The sequence below is a fragment of the Prionailurus bengalensis genome, chromosome A2, assembly GCF_016509475.1.
Source record: "Prionailurus bengalensis isolate Pbe53 chromosome A2, Fcat_Pben_1.1_paternal_pri, whole genome shotgun sequence".
Classification (NCBI taxonomy): Eukaryota; Metazoa; Chordata; class Mammalia; order Carnivora; family Felidae; genus Prionailurus; species Prionailurus bengalensis.
This window is the reverse complement of record NC_057348.1, coordinates 7,371,951-7,388,900: the sequence shown is the minus strand read 5'-3', so window position 1 is coordinate 7,388,900 and position 16,950 is coordinate 7,371,951. Positions and strand designations below refer to the sequence as shown.

The following is a 16,950-nucleotide window of genomic DNA, read 5'->3' as shown; positions in this document are numbered from 1 at the left end:
ATGGATGTTGTGAACCAGTTAGCCAGATACTCCAGTGTATGAAGAGAAATTGAGATCAACGTCTTAAACTCAAAAGCTCCTCTGAAGTGGTCTGAGCAAGAGATGGAATATTCTGGAAACTCTATCAGATTCACAGGATGGCAACCCTTGATGTGAATCAGGTGGGTGGTAAGTCCTTGCTGATGCTTCTTTCCAAATTTGTTTGCTTCATGTAGTTCCTTCACAAATGGCAGGGCCAGCACTCGGGGCTGAGTGATCATGCGGTGGACCATATAAGCGTGACTGAAATGAGCAGAGTGTGTATAAGTCAGGTTTCTGGGATTTGAGGTGCAGGAAGGTGTGTGTGTGTGTGTGTGTGTGTGTGTGTGTGTGTGTGTGTGCGCTTTTTTAGGGGGTAATATATTCACGAATTCTATTGTGTCAAACAGCTCTGCCTCACTGTAATTTGTATAACTCAAGATGTAATTTAAAAAAAATGTTTATTTTGAGAGAGAGAGAGCACCCATGTGCACGTGCGGGGCAAGGGCAGGGAAAGAGAGAGAGAATGAGAATATCCCAAGCAGACTGTGTGGAGCCTGACCCGAGGCTCGATCTCATAACTGTGAGATCATGACCTGAGCCGAAATCAAGAGTTGGATGCTCAACTGACTGAGCCACCCAGGTGCCCGTAAGATGGAATTTTTAACCTGTATCTCGTGGGTAGCAAGATCCAGAAAACCATCGTCTTGCTCCACGTAACTCAGTCATATGGAATTAGTGTGTTTGGTGTGTGTTCTGTGCATGGTGTGGACCGTTCGTAGGCATATGGTTATTGGAATTGGATTGGCTTCAGAGTGCATGGCCTTCTTCTCTCTGAGGTCATCTTTCTTGGGACCTTTTCTGTCTTTAGAGGAAATGAAACTCGAAGAGGCAAGGATGGTGGCTGGGTTACTGATGGATTCTTCTCAGGTAAGTAGAAAGTTGACCTTTCTTCAGAATGTCCTGTTTCTCTCTGTCAGGTAGCCTTATCTTCTTGTAATGTCCCCAGACTTTTTATAGCAATTAATGACCCTGCTTAAGGAATGAGTCCCAGGTAAATGTCTCCAGGACTCATGCCATCTCAGAATACATAGGGATTATACTGGATGTGATTCTTTTATCTCCGTATTCATTAATTCTTTCTGATGCTTGGTCATGCTTGTTGGCTTACCGTTTCACTGAGTGTTATGATAGATACTGAGGAATGATATGAAGGTATCTAATCTCATGGAATGCATGTGTTACTGTGGAAATAATGCATCTCTTAGTAGATTTTACAGAGTGTTACAGTGTGCTCAGTGCTAACCGCAGCCTATAAATAGAGGAGGAAAATAAAGCAAGAAGAGCCCACAATAAAGTTGTGGTAACATAAGTTTCATCACATGTCAGACATGCCGGTAAATCCACATGACTGGCTGTGATCACCAGGCACGTCTATAGCTGGAGAGCAGATGAGGTCTGGGCCCGAGAGTACTGTAGGCTTCTGGTCTACCTTCCTCAGTCCTTCATCTTTCTGAGAACCTCAAAGAAGATGCTTGTTCGCTGAAGGCAGCATGTGTCTGACGGTTTAGCACTTAGTGACCTTTGAGTATGTAGCTGTGGACTTTACCCAGGAGGAGTGGACTTTGTTGGATCAAACACAGATTGCTCTCTACAGAGATGTGATGTTGGAGAGCTACCAGAATCTCATCACACTAGGTAAGCATCGTTTCTTCACTGAACCCCTTATGAAAAAAATGTTTCTTTTTTTTTAATTTTTTTTCCACGTTTTTAATTTATTTTTGGGACAGAGAGAGACAGAGCATGAACGGGGGAGGGGCAGAGAGAGAGGGAGACACAGAATCGGAAACAGGCTCCAGGCTCTGAGCCATCAGCCCAGAGCCCGACGCGGGGCTCAAACTCCCGGACCGTGACATCGTGACCTGGCTGAAGTCGGACGCTTAACTGACTGCGCCACCCAGGCGCCCCGAAAAAAATGTTTCTTAAGTACGTTTGCTGTCAAATGGGAAGACTGTGGTAAATAAGACCGACATAATCCCTGGCCTCAGGGGCCTCACTCTCTGGAGGATTCCCTGTGCAAATGAAGATCTGTCTAGATAAATGATACTCTTTTAGGGACTGAAAACCTTAAGACTTAAAAAAAAAATTGTTTTTTTATTAACATTCATTTTTGAGAGACAGAGACAGAGCGTGAACGGGGGAGGAGCAGAGAGAGGGAGACCCAGACTCCAAAGAAGACTCCAGGCTCTGAGCTGTTGGTACAGAGCCTGACACAGGGCTTGAACTCACAAACCGTGAGATCATGACCTGAGCCGAAGTTGGATGCTTAATCGACTGAGCCACCCAGGCACCCCATGAAAACCTTAAGACTTTATTTTATTACTTTTTTTTTTCAGTTTTTATTTTAATTTCATTATAGGTAACATACAGTGTTAATTTCAGGTATACAATATAGTGATTCAGCGTTTCCGCATAGTACCCCATGCTCATTACAACAAGTGTTCTCCTTAATCCCCATCACCTATTTAACCCAACCCTCCTACTCCCCTCCCCTCAGGTAATCATCAGTTTGTTCCCTATAATTAAGAGTCTGCTTCTTGATTTGCCTCTGTTTTTTTTCCCCCTTTACTTGTTTGTTTTGTTTTGTTTTTTAATTTAATTTTTTTTTTAATTTACATCCAAATTAGTTAGCATATAGTGCAACAGTGATTTCAGGAGTAGATTCCTTAGTGCCCCTGACCCATTTAGCTCATCCCCCCTCCCACACCCCCTCCAGTAATCCTCTGTTTGTTCTCCATATTTATGAGTCTCTTCTGTTTTGTCCCCCTCCCTGTTTCTATGTTATTTTTGTTTCCATTCCCTTATGTTCATCTGTTTTGTCTCTTAAAGTCCTCATATGAATGAAGTCCTATGATATTTATCTTTCTCTGACTAATTTCACTTAGCATAATACCCTCCAGTTCCATCTACGTAGTTGTAAATAGCAAGATTTCATTCTTTTTGATTGCCGAGTAATACTCCATTGTATGTGTGTATCTATCTATCTATCTATCTATCTATATATATATATATCCCACATCTTGTTTATCCATTCATCCGTTGATGGATATTTGGGCTCTTTCCATACTTTGGCCGTTGTTGATAGTGCTGCTATAAACACTGGGGTGCATGTGCCCCTTCAAAACAGCACACCTGTATCCCTTGGATAAATGCCTAGTAGTGCAATTGCTGGGTCGTAGGGTAGTTCTATTTTTAGTTTTTTGAGGAGCCTCCACACTGTTTTCCAGAGTGGCTGCACCAGCTTGCATTCCCACCAGCGGTGCAAAAGAGATCCTCGCTCTTTGCATCCTCACCAACATCTGTTGTTGCCTGAGTTGTTAATGTTAGCCATTCTGACGGGTGTGAGGTGGTATCTTATTGTGGTTTTGATGTGTATTTCCCTGATGATGAGTGATGTTGAGCATGTTTTCATGTGTCGGTTGGCCATCTGGATGTCTTCTTTGGAGAAGTGTCTCTTCATGTCTTTTGCCCATTTCTTCACTGGATTAGTTGTTTTTTGGGTGTTGAGTTTGAGAAGTTCTTTATAGATTTTGGATACTAACCCTCTGTCTGATATATCATTTGCAAATATCTTCTCCCATTCTGTCGGTTGCCTTTTTTGCAAAACCTTAAGACTTAAGATGTGTATGAGGCCGGATGTGATTTTCAGGTCTTAGAGTTCTCTAGTCTTTTGAGGGCACAAAGAATGTACTTCGATTTTTTTAATGTTTTTTAATGTTTTTATTTATTTTTGAGACAGGGAGAGACAGAGCATGAGTAGGGGAAGGGGCAGAGAGAGAGGGAGACACGGAATCTGAAGCAGGCTCCAGGCTCTGAGCTGTCACCACAGAGCCCGACGCGGGGCTCGAACTCATGGACTGTGAGATCATGACCTGAGCTGAAGTCAGACGCTTAACTGACCGAGCCACCCAGGCTCATTTTTTTTTTTTAATTTAGAAAAATCTCACCTGTGAGACACTTAACTGACTGAGCCACCCAGACACCCCTGTACTTCTATTTTTGTTCCTTTTAGAATAATTTTATTGCATTGATTTAAAATTGCATGTGATGATTTTGCAGTTTATAAAGTGAGACTTCACCGTCTTCAGAAACCGTGAAGGCTAAAATGTTGGTTCCTATCCAAAGACCTGCATTTCGTGTCTTTCAGGGTTCTCTTTATGTATTTTTCCCTTAAGCAGGATACAAATCATGCAAACCTGATCTCAGCTCTGCATTGGAAGGAGCAGAATTGCTGAGGACAGGAGGGAGAGGAGTTCTGCAGGGTAAGTTCATGATACGGTTTTGTGCAGAGCGATGCCAGTCTAGGAAAGGCACGGTCCATTTGGAAATGCCACTTGGCAAGCTTTCGGAGGTCTACCCTTTTTCAGAGAAGGCTGAACAAAGCCACTTCGCTTCTGAGTTTGCTCAGGAACCTTTAACTCCCTTTACCTTTAAATTTCCATTGATGTCAACCTTCTTCTGTTCTCTCAGAAAGACCTGTCTGGCTCATTTGAAAATTTCATTACTTGCAGATAGGTCTTTTTACAATACTTTCTATTTTGTTTCCTGACGGTCTCAGTGTTTTTTGTTTACCGTCAGCCTTAGTTTTCCTGAGTATTAAGCTTTGTAAATTGCCTGCAGTTTCGACCCCATACTCTTCTGATTGCCAGACTTCTCTAACACACTGCCCTCTGTGTAGTCCCAAGTTCCCTTTTTTCAACCTTTTTGTCTTGTTCCACTCATATTTAGATACAAGTATGTGCCATATGTTTTTTTCTTTTTGGATAAAATACACAAATGAACCATTTTGGTGAGTGTGATTTATTGGTACTGAGTACATTCACAGTGGTGTGCAACCACCAGCTCTTTTTAGTTCCGAAATACTTTCGCTTAAAAAGGAAACCCTGTAACCAGTCAGCAGGCAGCCCCCGTTCAGCCCTACCCCCAGCCCCTGCAACCACTAATCTACTTTCTGTTTACAGGTGTACCTATTCCGTACATATCTAGTAAAATCATACAGAATTCAATTTCATGACAATGTGCGGGGGCATATGGTCCTTTTATGTTTAACTTGTTAAGAATTACCAAACTATTTTATATAGAGGCTGTACTGTACTATATTCCCTCGGAGAGTGTGGAAGTTACTCCACATTCTTGCTATCATCACTTATTTCCTTTTTTTCTTTTCTGTTTTTTAAATCTTTTTAAAAATTTTACTTATTTTGGGGCACCTGGGTGGCTCAGCCAGTTAAGCATGTGACTTCAGCTCAGGTCATGATCTCACAGCTCGTGAGTTCTAGCCCCACATCGGGCTCTGTGCTGACAGCTAGGAGACTGGAGCCTGCTTCGGATTCTGGGTCTCCCTCACTCTCTGCCCCTCCCCCACTCATACTCTATATCTCTGTCTCTCTCTCCCTCTCTCTCTCTCTCTCTCTCTCAAAAATAAACATTAAAAAAATTTACTTATTTTGAGAGAGAGAGAGAGAGCACGTGCATGAGCTGGGGAGGGGCAGAAAGTGAGGGAGAGAGAGAATCCCAGGCAGGCTCTGTGCTGTCAGCACAGAGCCCCACCTGGGGCTCAAACTCATGAGCCATAAGATCATGACCTGAGCTGAAATCAAGAGTCAGATGCTTAGCTGACTGAGCCACCCAGGTGCCCCATCTTCTTCTTTTTTTGTTTTAATAGTAACCATCCTAGAGTATGCAGTGGTGTCTTACCGTGGTTTTGATGTGCATTTCCCTAAAACAAATGATGTTGAACATCTTATCCTGTGCTTGTTGACCATTTCTGTGTCTTTGGAGAAATGCTGATTCAAGTTCTTTGCCCCTTTTTTACCCTGTGTTGTTTTTTGTTGTTGATGTGCAGGAGTTCTTTCTGGCCTCTCATAGTGGGCCCAAAGCACATGTATGATTTGCATGTTTTTTCTCCCATCTGGGGGATATCGTTGTGCTCTTTTTGATAGTGTTTTTTGATGCACAAACAGTTTTAATTTTGGTGGGGTCCCATTTATCTTTGTTTTCTTTGGTGCTTTTTCATATCTTACAAAGATTAGACACTGTCAGATCCAAGGTTCTAAAGATTTATCCCCTTGCTTTCTTCTAAGATTTTTTAATAGTTTTAGCCTTTACATTAGGTTTTTGGTCCATTTTTACTTTATTTTTTTTTATTAAAAATTTTTTTTTACATTTATTTATTTTTGAGAGACAGAGTGAGACAGAGCACTAGTGGGGGAGGGGCAGGGGGTGGTGAGACACAATCCAAAGCAGACGCCAGGCTCTGAGCTGTCAGCACAGAGCCCAACGTGGGGCTGGAGTTCACAGACCGAGAGATCATGACCTGAGCTGAAGTCAGACGCTAAGCCGACTGAGCCACCCAGGCGCCCCAGATTTTTGATCCATTTTGAGTGAATTTGTGTATATGGTGCTCTGATTCTTCTGCATAGAGCTATCCAGGTATCCTAGCACTAGGTGTTGAAGAGACTATTCTTCCCCCCCATTAAATTGTCCTGGCACACTGTTGAGAGTATGTTGTTGTTTTTTTTTTCTTTTCTTTTTCTGGATTCATGTTTGTCTATCCTTTTGCCTGTACCACCCATTTTTTTTTGAGTTATTTATTTTAGAGAGATAGTTTGCAAGCAAGAGTGCACACAAAAGGGGGAGGGGCAGAGAGAGAGAAAGGGAGACAGAATCCAAAGCAGGCTCCAGGCTCTGAGTGGTCAGCACAGAGCCTGACGTGGGGCTCGAACTCAGGAACCATGAGATCATGACCTGGGTTGAAGCTGGATGCTTAACCAGCTGGGCCACCCAGGTGCCCCTGTACCACCCATTTTTGATACTGTGCTTTTTAGTTCCTTTGGTTCTTTAAAAAAAAAGAATTCATTTTTAATGTTTATTCATTTTTGACAGAGAGAAGGAGAGAGAGAGAGAGACAAAGTATGAGTGGGGCGGGGGGGGCAGAGAGAGAGGAAGACAGAATCCAAAGCAGGCTCCAGGCTCCAAGCTGTCAGCACAGAGCCCATCGTGGGGCTCGAACCCACGAACTTTGAGATCATGACCCAAGCTGAGGTCCGACACTTTATCAACTGAGTCACCCAGGTGCCCGTCTTTTGGTTCTTTTTTGTTTCTGTCTCTTATTGATAATTTCTTTAGTGAAACATAATTCTTCTAGTTTCCTATAGTTCTTTGTCCATGGTTTCTGTTAGCTGGGTGTGTTGAAACAAATGGATTTAAGGTTGTTACTAAGTCCAGTGCTTTGGCTTTTAGGAGCAATTTTTTTTTTTTTTAATTTTAGAGAGAGTAAATGAGCAAGGGAGAGAGGCAGAGGGGGAAAGAGAAAGAGAGAGAGAAAGAGAAAGAAAGAGAGAATCCCAAGCAGGCTCCACACTCAGCACAGAGCCCAACACGGGGCTCAATCCCACAACCCTGGGATCATGACATGAGCCGAAATCAAGAGTCAGATGCTCAGCTGACTGAGCCACCCAGGAGCCCTAGGAACATAAATTCTAGATATCATAATGCAGCTGTTTGAAAATCTGATTCACCCCTCTCCCAGGGTTTGCTGTTGCTGCTTGTTGTGTATTGTTGATGTTTGCTTAGTGGCTTTTATAAATTATTTTTGTATGTTCTGCATTTCTTTTCAGTGCTGTCCCTGAAATCTGTCTTCTGTTAATTTAGTGGTCACTAAACTAGAGTGACAGAAATTCCTTAAATGCCCGGAGCCAAGAGAAGAAAACTAAAAATGTTCTTTTGGTTTTTGTTGATGGGCTGTGTGTTGGGCCACTCCTTTGGTGTTTAGCTAGGCCATCTACAACTCTCCCTTAGTCTTCCGTCCCTGCTGGAGTGGATCCTGACGATCAGCCAGAGGTTGATCTTTGGATCCTCTTTGGATCCTCTCACCCTTTCCCAGCATGCATCCAGCCCCAGGTGTGCTTATGGACTTCTTGATTCTCTGGTAAACACTCGAGCTTTTAAAGCCCTATTCAGGGGCAGTGGGTGGCTCAGTTGGTTAAGCATCTGACTTAACTCAGGTCATGATCTCACAGTTTGTGAGTTTAAGACCCGAATCAGGCTCTGTGCTGACAGCTTGGAGCCTGGAGCCTGCTTCAGATTCTGTGTCCCTCTCTCTCTGCCCCTCCCCTGCTGTGCTCTCTCTCCTTCAAAATAAACATTAAAAAAATAATAAAATAAAGCCCCTATTCACGCACATATCAACATTTCCGGTCTGTGCCTTCTAAGGCCTTTCAGGCTATGTTTTGTTTATCCCAAATGCTCTCCCTTTCCTCGGGCTGCTGTAGGCAATATTTTGGCTCTAGACATCTTCATCAGAAGTTGTCTGAGTAGCGCCTGAGTGGCACAGTCGGTTGAGCATCCGACCTTGGCTCAGGTCATGATCTCATGGTTCGTGGGTTCGAGCCCCGCATTGGGCTCTGTGCTGACAGCTCAGAGCCTGGAGCCTGCTTCTAATTCTGTGTCCCCTTTTCTCTCCTCCGCATCCCTGCTTGTGCTCTGTCTCTGTTTTTCAAAAATGAATAAAAATTTAAAAAAATTAAAAAAAAGTTGTCTGAGATACTGCCTTGTTCCTGGAACTCTCTGAGTTGGGTGATACAACGCCACACCCTTGCGGCGGTGATACTCAAGGAAGCTGCCAGAAAGATTGAAGCACCCAGTGGTGCTTCTTTGAGAACAAGGTCCATAGCACTCCTTTGATCCCTTGCAACTTGCTCAAGGATGCATCCTGTTGTCTACACGGCTGGAGTTGATCCGAAGAGTGGGGATGGTAGGTGGATAATTAAAATGCCTCAGCACTCACTTGATGAATTTATTTTTTTATTTTTTTAACATTTATTTTTGAGGGACAGAGAGAGAGAGAGAGAGAGAGAGCGAGCGAGCACGCGCAGGGCAGGGGCAGAGAGAGAAGGAGACACACAATCTGAAACAGACTCCAGGCTCTAAGCTGTCAGCACAGAGCCCAATGCTGGGCTTGAACCAACAAACCATGATATGACCTGAGCCGAAGTCAGATGCTCAACCAACTGAGCCACCCAGGCGCCCTTCTTGATGAGCTGAAGTGTAGCTGCTGCTTCCATCAGTGCTCCCTTTGTGAATGTACATTTTTTACTAGATTTCAAACTGCTGTGATAGTTTATTTTGATAGTTTTTGTAAGCTTGTTGGTTTTCTGGTGGGAAGGAGCCCTGGAATTCCCTCCTCCACCATATTTTGTGGCATCAGTCCATGTGCTTTTTTTTTTTTTTAATTTTTTTTTCAACGTTTATTTATTTTAGGGACAGAGACAGACAGAGCATGAATGGGGGAGGGGCAGAGAGAGAGGGAGACACAGAATTGGAAACAGGCTCCAGGCTCTGAGCCATCAGCCCAGAGCCTGACGTGGGGCTTGAACTCCCGGACCCCGAGATCGTGACCTGGCTGAAGTCGGACGCTTAACCGACTGCGCCACCCAGGCGCCCCCATCAGTCCATGTGCTTTTAAACAATTTTATCCCAGAATTTTTCGCCAAGACTATATTGTCCCACTTTTTTCCAGAAGTGGATTTGCAACTCCAAACCAAAGGTTCCAAACCCCTTCGTGAGATTCCTTGGGAAAAAACACCAAATGGAATGCAGTTGGTAAGATCTCCAAAAGTATTTCCTTTCCCCACATCAGGGCCAGAAGTACAAAATCCGGGAGAATGATATGAAATAAATGTCGTTTACCCAAAGAAAGTAGAATCTGTGAAGATTCTTTGAATATCAGGAACTTGAGGAGCATGCCAAGCCTATTTCACACCTGTTTCTCCTCAGAGATCCACATATACACAACTCAGGTGTTCAGTTTTTGATACACAGGGATTTAGTTGGAATAATTTAGGTTTTAAATGATGTAGTATGGGTAATTACCGGAGTAACTGTGTAAGATACTGTGAAAGTAGAGAATATAATGCAGGGTCCTAGCCTCAGAGTCTGTCTGTTCGGCTTAAAATAACTCAAAAACAGGGCAGGATCTCTGTACACTCAAATGGAAAAACAAAAAACCAAAGCCTTCAATTATGATGTTTCCAATATATAAAAGTTGTGATGAGGGGAGAAGTTCTTTCATAATGAGCGTGAAAAAGTCTTTAGGGCTGATTAAACCCTAATCAGCAGGAGAGAAGCAGTGCTGGGCAAGACGAGATGGTTCTAACCTGTGTCGAAGAGCGTTTAGTGGACACTCATGACTCACATTAGACAGGAAGCTTCTAGGGGTAATGAGAATGGAGAAGCCTTTGAAACGAACTTTATTTGTACTTTGTTCAAAGAAATCCCTGTCGGAGAGAAAACTGAGAGGGTTCAACACGATAAAGCTTTTGGCTAGCTCTCAGACCTTACTGGGCACACGAAAACTCAGACACAAGGGAAAGACATTGTCGGAGAACTGTTGTTAATCAGTCATCCCGTAAGGTGCATGTGAGACACCACACTGGAGAGAAGCCATATGAATGTAAAGACTGCGGGAAAGCCTTCACTCATTCCTCATACCGTACGGGTCACAGAAGAACTCACAGCAGAAAAAAGCCCTCTGTATGTGTGGAATGTGGGAAAGCCTTACTCGATCCACAGGACTTCTCTTACACATGCGAAGTTGCACTGGAGAAAAACTACACGAATGTAAGGAATGTGGAAAAGCCTTTAATGATTCTTCACTGCTCAGCACGTAAGGTCGCACATCAGAGAGAAGCCATATGAAGGCAGGCAGTGTGGGAAAGCTCTCACTCAGTCATCGGGCCTTACCACACATTTAAGAACTCACACTGGAGAGAAGGCCTGTGCTCGTAAAGAACGTGGGAAAGCTTTTGCTCGCTCCACAAGTCTCAATATGCACATGTGAACACACACTGCAGGAAAGCCATACAAATGTAAAGAATGTGGGAAAGCCTTCAGATACTTCACGTGCTTTAACGTGCACATGCGAACTCACGCTGGAGAGAAACCATATGAATGTAGGGAATGTGGGAAAACCTCCACTCAGTCTTCAGCACTTGAAAAACACCTGCAAATGTTCCTCAGACCTTAGTATTCACATCTTTTTAAAGTTTTTTAACGTTTATTTATTTTTGAGAGACGGAGTGTGAGCGGGGGAGGGGCAGAAAGAGACAGGGAGACACAGAATGTGAAACAGGCTCCAGGCTCTGAGCTGTCAGCACAGAGCCCAACGTGGGACTCGAACTCACGAACCACAAGATCATGACCTGAGCCGAAGTGGGACGCCTAACTGACTGAGCCACCCAGGAGCCCCTTTCGTATTCACATCTAAACTCATTTGGATAAAGAACCTTATGAGATTAAAGAATGTGAGGTCGCTTTACTCATTTTTCATCCTCACATGATAGGAACTGCCCTGGGGCAGAATTCCCATTCGTATAATGTATGTGGGAGAGCAGTAATTGTTCATACCTTACAGAACATGTAAGAACTCACACTTGAGAGAACCCTACAGTTACAAGGAGTGTGGGAGAGTCTTTGTTATTGTTGCGCTAACATTAATTTTGCCTACCTAAAATTTCTGTAAAACTCAGGAGTGCCTGGCTGGCTCAGTTGGTAGAGCATGCGACTCTTGATCTTGGATTATGTAAAAATAACGAAGAGCGGCGCCTGGGTGGCTGTTGGTTAAGCACCTGACTCTTGATTTTAGCTTAGGTCATGATCTCACAGTTGTGAGATGAGCCCCATGTCATCAGGCTCTGTGCTGTGCATGGAGCCCGCTTGAGATTCTCCTTCTCCCTGTCTGCCCCTCCCATTAGCATGTGCAATAAATAAATAAATAAATAAGAGATTACTGTAAAAGTCATGTGAAAGTAAGAATGAGATACAGCTTAAAATATGTTCACATGCTTTGATAGCACATAGCTCACTCTAGGGATCGGTCATCTGTATGTAAGAAATGTGGGGAAAACCTTAGTGCTGAGGCCTTAATATCCACCTGAGACTTCATACTGGCATAAAACCCTACAAATGTAAAAGACAACAGGAAGACTTACAGTAATTTTAAGAACTCAACATGTAAAAACTCAACAGTGGAGAGATTTCTATACATACAAGAAATATGGGAAAACCTTCAGAAATTCTTGATTGCTTCATATGCAAGAAGACTCATGACTGTGAGAAGTGCTGAAAATTGTTCAGGTGTCAATGAGTAAGTCATAACATGCAGTGGAGAGAAACCCTCTGATGGTAAGATGAATGCGGGAAAACTTTACTTCTGCCCCACAAGCGAATCTTTGATAATCTTTGATAATCTCACAGAGGCAGCAAATATTATGAATCTCACAGAGGCAGCAAAGGGAAATGCCTGTGTGTGTGTGTGTGTGGTTTTTGGCTTTTGACCTTTAGTAAAAAATGATAATCCATAGTGGAGAGAAACTGGTTATCGGGTTCATGGGAAATGGTGTATCCATCTTATAAATCTTAATCTGTGTGTGAAAACCCACCCTGGAAAGAAGCTGAATGAATGTAAAGTTGTGGGAATGAGTTTTGGTAAATACACATCCCTTAAGAGACTCATGAGTGCTCGGGACGCCCGGGTGGCTCTGTCAGTTAAGTGTCGGACTTCAGCTCAGGTCAGGATCTCACGGCTCATGGGTTCGAGCCCCGTGTCAGGCACTGTGCTGATAGTGTGGAATTGGCTTCTGATCCTCTCTCTTTGTCTCTCTCTCTGTCCCTCCCTGCAGTCGCGTGTGCTCTCTCTCTCAAAAAATAAACATTAAAAAAAATAAAGACACTCTAGAGAACTTCTGCAATATCATACTCATTTCATATAATGGTGTTTTCATTATGGTTCACCTCTAAAGACTTCCCTATATAAGTCTTCAGTGAATTATGAGATATTTGGAAGTTTAATTGGCAATGAATGTAAAAGCATTTTGTAAATGTTTTAGGTACTGCTTTCTAGTATATTTGCAAGTGGGTTATAAAATGGGCTCTTTATGTATATCCTTATTTGGTTATTTATAGGAAAATTCTCTCTGGCTTTGTATGGCAAGTAGTATCTAGTCATCTCAATATTCTTTGTCCTTTGGTCCCTTATAAATAGAATCCAGATTATCTCCAGGCATATAGTTTAAAAAAATATTCCTACTTCTCAGGTTTCCTTGGGTTTATGGGAAGACTTATTTCATAGTCCTGGCTAGTGAGAAGTAGGCAGAAGTCATCAGTGTGGATTCTGGGAAAGCTGTTAAAAAGGGGATAGTCTCCAGTGGCTTTTTCTCTTCAATGATTGGCCTCCATTCTTTCTCTTTCCTTCCTGGAAATCAGGTACATTTCTGGAGTTTAGGTGATATGTTGTGTACTATGAGGACAAAAGCCACAGATAGTGTGGAATGGCTGAAAAACACAAGAGATGCCTTTCCCTCCTAGTATCATTGCTCAGCCATTGGATCTGTTTGTGTGTAGACTTCTTGGTACATGGGAAAACAAAGCTCATCAGGCTGAGCACCTATGTTTCAGTCATCAGTGTATAGGCGGCACTTAAAACCATTAGGTTAGATCATTTCACCTGAGGATTGGCAAGCCCTGGGACACTTTCCCTGTTGGGGTCATGGGAGGAAGTAGCAAGTGAATTGAGAAGTAGGATCCCATGGAACAGGAGATTAAGATTGGTGTCTTAATCCATTAATCCAAAGCAAGGAGCAGTGACTTGCTCAACTATACCAAATGCTGATTGGGGGAGTTAAATGAGGATGGGATTTAACCATAAAAGCCATTGGGGACCTTTTCAAGAGCTGACTTTGTGGAACAGGGTGTGCCAAAGTCTTCTTGGAATAGATTTCTGAGAAATTTGTATATGCGTTGTCCATCCTGTTCTGCTCTGTCCATTCTATCCTGAATAAAGGTAAGTGCTTCTCTTTGACCTCACAATCTATACCTTAATATTCCAGCTTTACAATGTGTTATGAATTTACTATTGCTGCTGTAACAAATCACCAAATGATGTCATAAGTCAACAAAAATTTTACTAGCTTACAGTTTTGGAGATCAGAACTCTGAAAAGGGTCTCACTGAGCTAAAATCAATATGTTAACAGGACTGGAGGCTCTTGGGGTGAATCTGTTTCCTTGCTTTTTCCAGCTTCTAGATGCCTCACACTTTCCTTTCTTGGTGGATCTTTTTTTACTCCTTAAAGGCCAGCAAATTCAGTCCAAGTCTGTCTCATGCTGCCATCTCTTTGACTCTTCTGCTGTATCTCCTCCTGTTTTTTTTTTTTTAAGTAAACTCTACTCTCCCCCCAACCCCCACCATGTGGGGCTCAAAATCACAACTCCAAGATCAAGTGTTCTTATGCTCTCCCGACTGAGACAGCCATGTGCACCCCCTATGGCACATTATTTTAATGTGACTTTTTAATGTGACTCTGTGACTTTATTCTTTCTGTTTTAATTTTCAGACAGAGAGAGTGTGGGGGGGGGAGGGGCAGAAGGAGAGAGAGAAGGAGAGAGAGAGAGAGAGAGAGAGAAAATCCTGAGCAGAGTCCATGCTCAGCATGGAGCCTGATGTGGGGCTCCATCCCATGACCCCGAGATCATGACCAGAGCTGAAATCAAGAGTCAGATGCTCAACTGACTGTGCCACCCAGGTGCCCCTGATATTTTCCACTCTCAAATTTTGTAGTTCTAGCATGCAAACAGAAAATTGTGTGAAGATCCTTAAGTGCAAAATAGTACAAATAAGTACAAAATAGTGGGTCCATATGTATCCACCTTCCAGATAAATAAGGTGGAAGATTGCCTTACCCATGTGAGCCGTCCTTCTTGCATCGCCTGGGTGATGGAGGAAACCAATGTTTTTGGACGTTGGCTTAGCCGTTGTATTCATCATATTTTTAATTTTCTGTGTATTATATTGCTTTAACATCTTTGGGGTCTTGTTGCCGGGCGAGAGATGGCTGCCCCTCCCAAGACTAGCTAATTTGTTTTTTTGACATAAATTGTTTATTAGGTAAGAATTTTACAAATGTTAGATTAGCAGTAATAATGGAGCTGGAGAGTATTGGGTCCACTGCATGCCACCCAGTGAGAACCACTAATAGTGTGGTGGAACTTGTCACCTTTTCCAAGGCCACGGCTCTTGCCCCTGCAGATCTTGGCCTTCCCATCTCCCTATGCTTGTGGACTGGTTTGGTGATCACCTGGGTGTCAGGGTTTCTCGATAACTTATGGAACAGATCAATGAGGATAAATGCAAAAGAATTAGTATGTGGAATCTTCGCCAACCCAGTAAGAATTCAAGACTCTCAGAGCCTCCACAGTGGGATTCGGCTCTCTTTTCTGCAGTAGACTGAAGGTGTTGGGCAAAATTTGTCTGGTTAACACCATGGTGGACAGGCTTGCCATAGATTGCACCCTTAGAAACTGGGCCACTGTGTCGCACACGAATCCAATATAGGACATGGCTTGGCTTTGTACCCCAGTCTGCATGCTTTATCACGCTGGGTTGGGTGGGGGGCCCTGTGAAGCTCAGAGAGCTGGTAGAACTGTCAGCAGTGCACCCCGAGAAGAAAGCACATTACATCAGATTGCTTCTTCCTCCATAGCTCCTGGATATACAGTACTGTATATCAAAGTGAGTTTCCCCATAAGAAATCATGGAGACTCAGATGATTCATTCCACAACCCAAAAATATTCCTATAAAAATGACTGTAATACTGTAATATAATACAGAATGATAAAGAAAATGCAAAATATAAAGAAAAATAAATTAACCTGGATTTAACTTTGAAAGCCTTCTTGGCTGGTGTGAGGGAGGCAAGAGAGGAGGGTTATTGTGTAGGAACGACTTTCACTATTATGGGTGTTGACTATAGTACTGTATTAATGAACTCTTGTCATATACTGTATTTAATGTAACTGGCAATAGGACAGCAGAGGAAAGGGTCCATGTCTGCAGGCAGGCTGGCTGACCTAGAATGGAGCAAAGCATTCCCATCCCAAGCTTACTCTTGTATGGAAAAGCAAAGGACTGTCCCTAGGTGCTTTGAAGTGACAAAAACTACACTAGTGCCAGTTGTGGGCATCTTCCAGTGTTCTGAACAATCACTGATTTCTGCCAAACACCTCGCCTGGGACTGAGCATCGGAGCATGGGAGCCAATCATCCACAATCCCGCAGAGAGAAGGAGAGAGAACCATTGGCTCATTTGTGATCATGTGATGTTTGGCGTGATGCACTACTTGTATTGCAAGGCATTGCTCATTTATCAAGTTAAAACGTATTAGAAAGGTTTGCTCCTCTTGCGGAACACTCACAGAACAAGTTACTCACAATCCAAGGTTTTGCTGTCCTTGTAAGTGCCATCTTGGTTTACCTTTCAGCTAATGACTGCCTCCAGAGGGAAAGGCAGGACTAGCTAATCCTTAAAGATGGTAAATAACTTCCTTGGAAGCTCACCTTTCATATGCAGACCAACAACTCCAGAGCCCATACTCCAATCACCTCCTTTATCCTAACTGCCACACTCTGATCCAATATTCCTCCTGCCCTAAATCAACCTAGGGCTAGGTAGCAGGCAACTCCTATGATCCAGAGCCCCCTGGAATTACTCAAATGACACAATGTTTAGCTTTACCTTGGTCTGTCTTGCCTTTCCTGCAGGAACCCCCAAAACAGCTCTGACCTATGCTTTCCCTTCACTCCTGTTTCTGCCTCCTGACCTGGTGCTTCCCTATGTGATCCTGCGTTAGCTGGTGTGCCCCCTTCTCTTGGGACTGTGCATGATAAACTTTCAGTGGCATTAACCTGTGTTACCATCCAGTCACCTTTATAATTTAAGACCCCAGCACAAATCATTTGGCACAAGGTGACTCAGTGTTTTAGTGGGGTGCATGCCTCTAGGCTGCTCTTGGCTCACTGACTACACCAAACAGCAAG

General features: G+C 43.2%; 1 pseudogene; it reads right to left on the bottom strand.

Moving 5' to 3' along the window:
* Window positions 1–15,003: 15,003 nt before the first annotated feature.
* On the bottom strand, window positions 15,004–16,504 carry LOC122486552 (annotated as a pseudogene).
* Window positions 16,505–16,950: the final 446 nt, after the last annotated feature.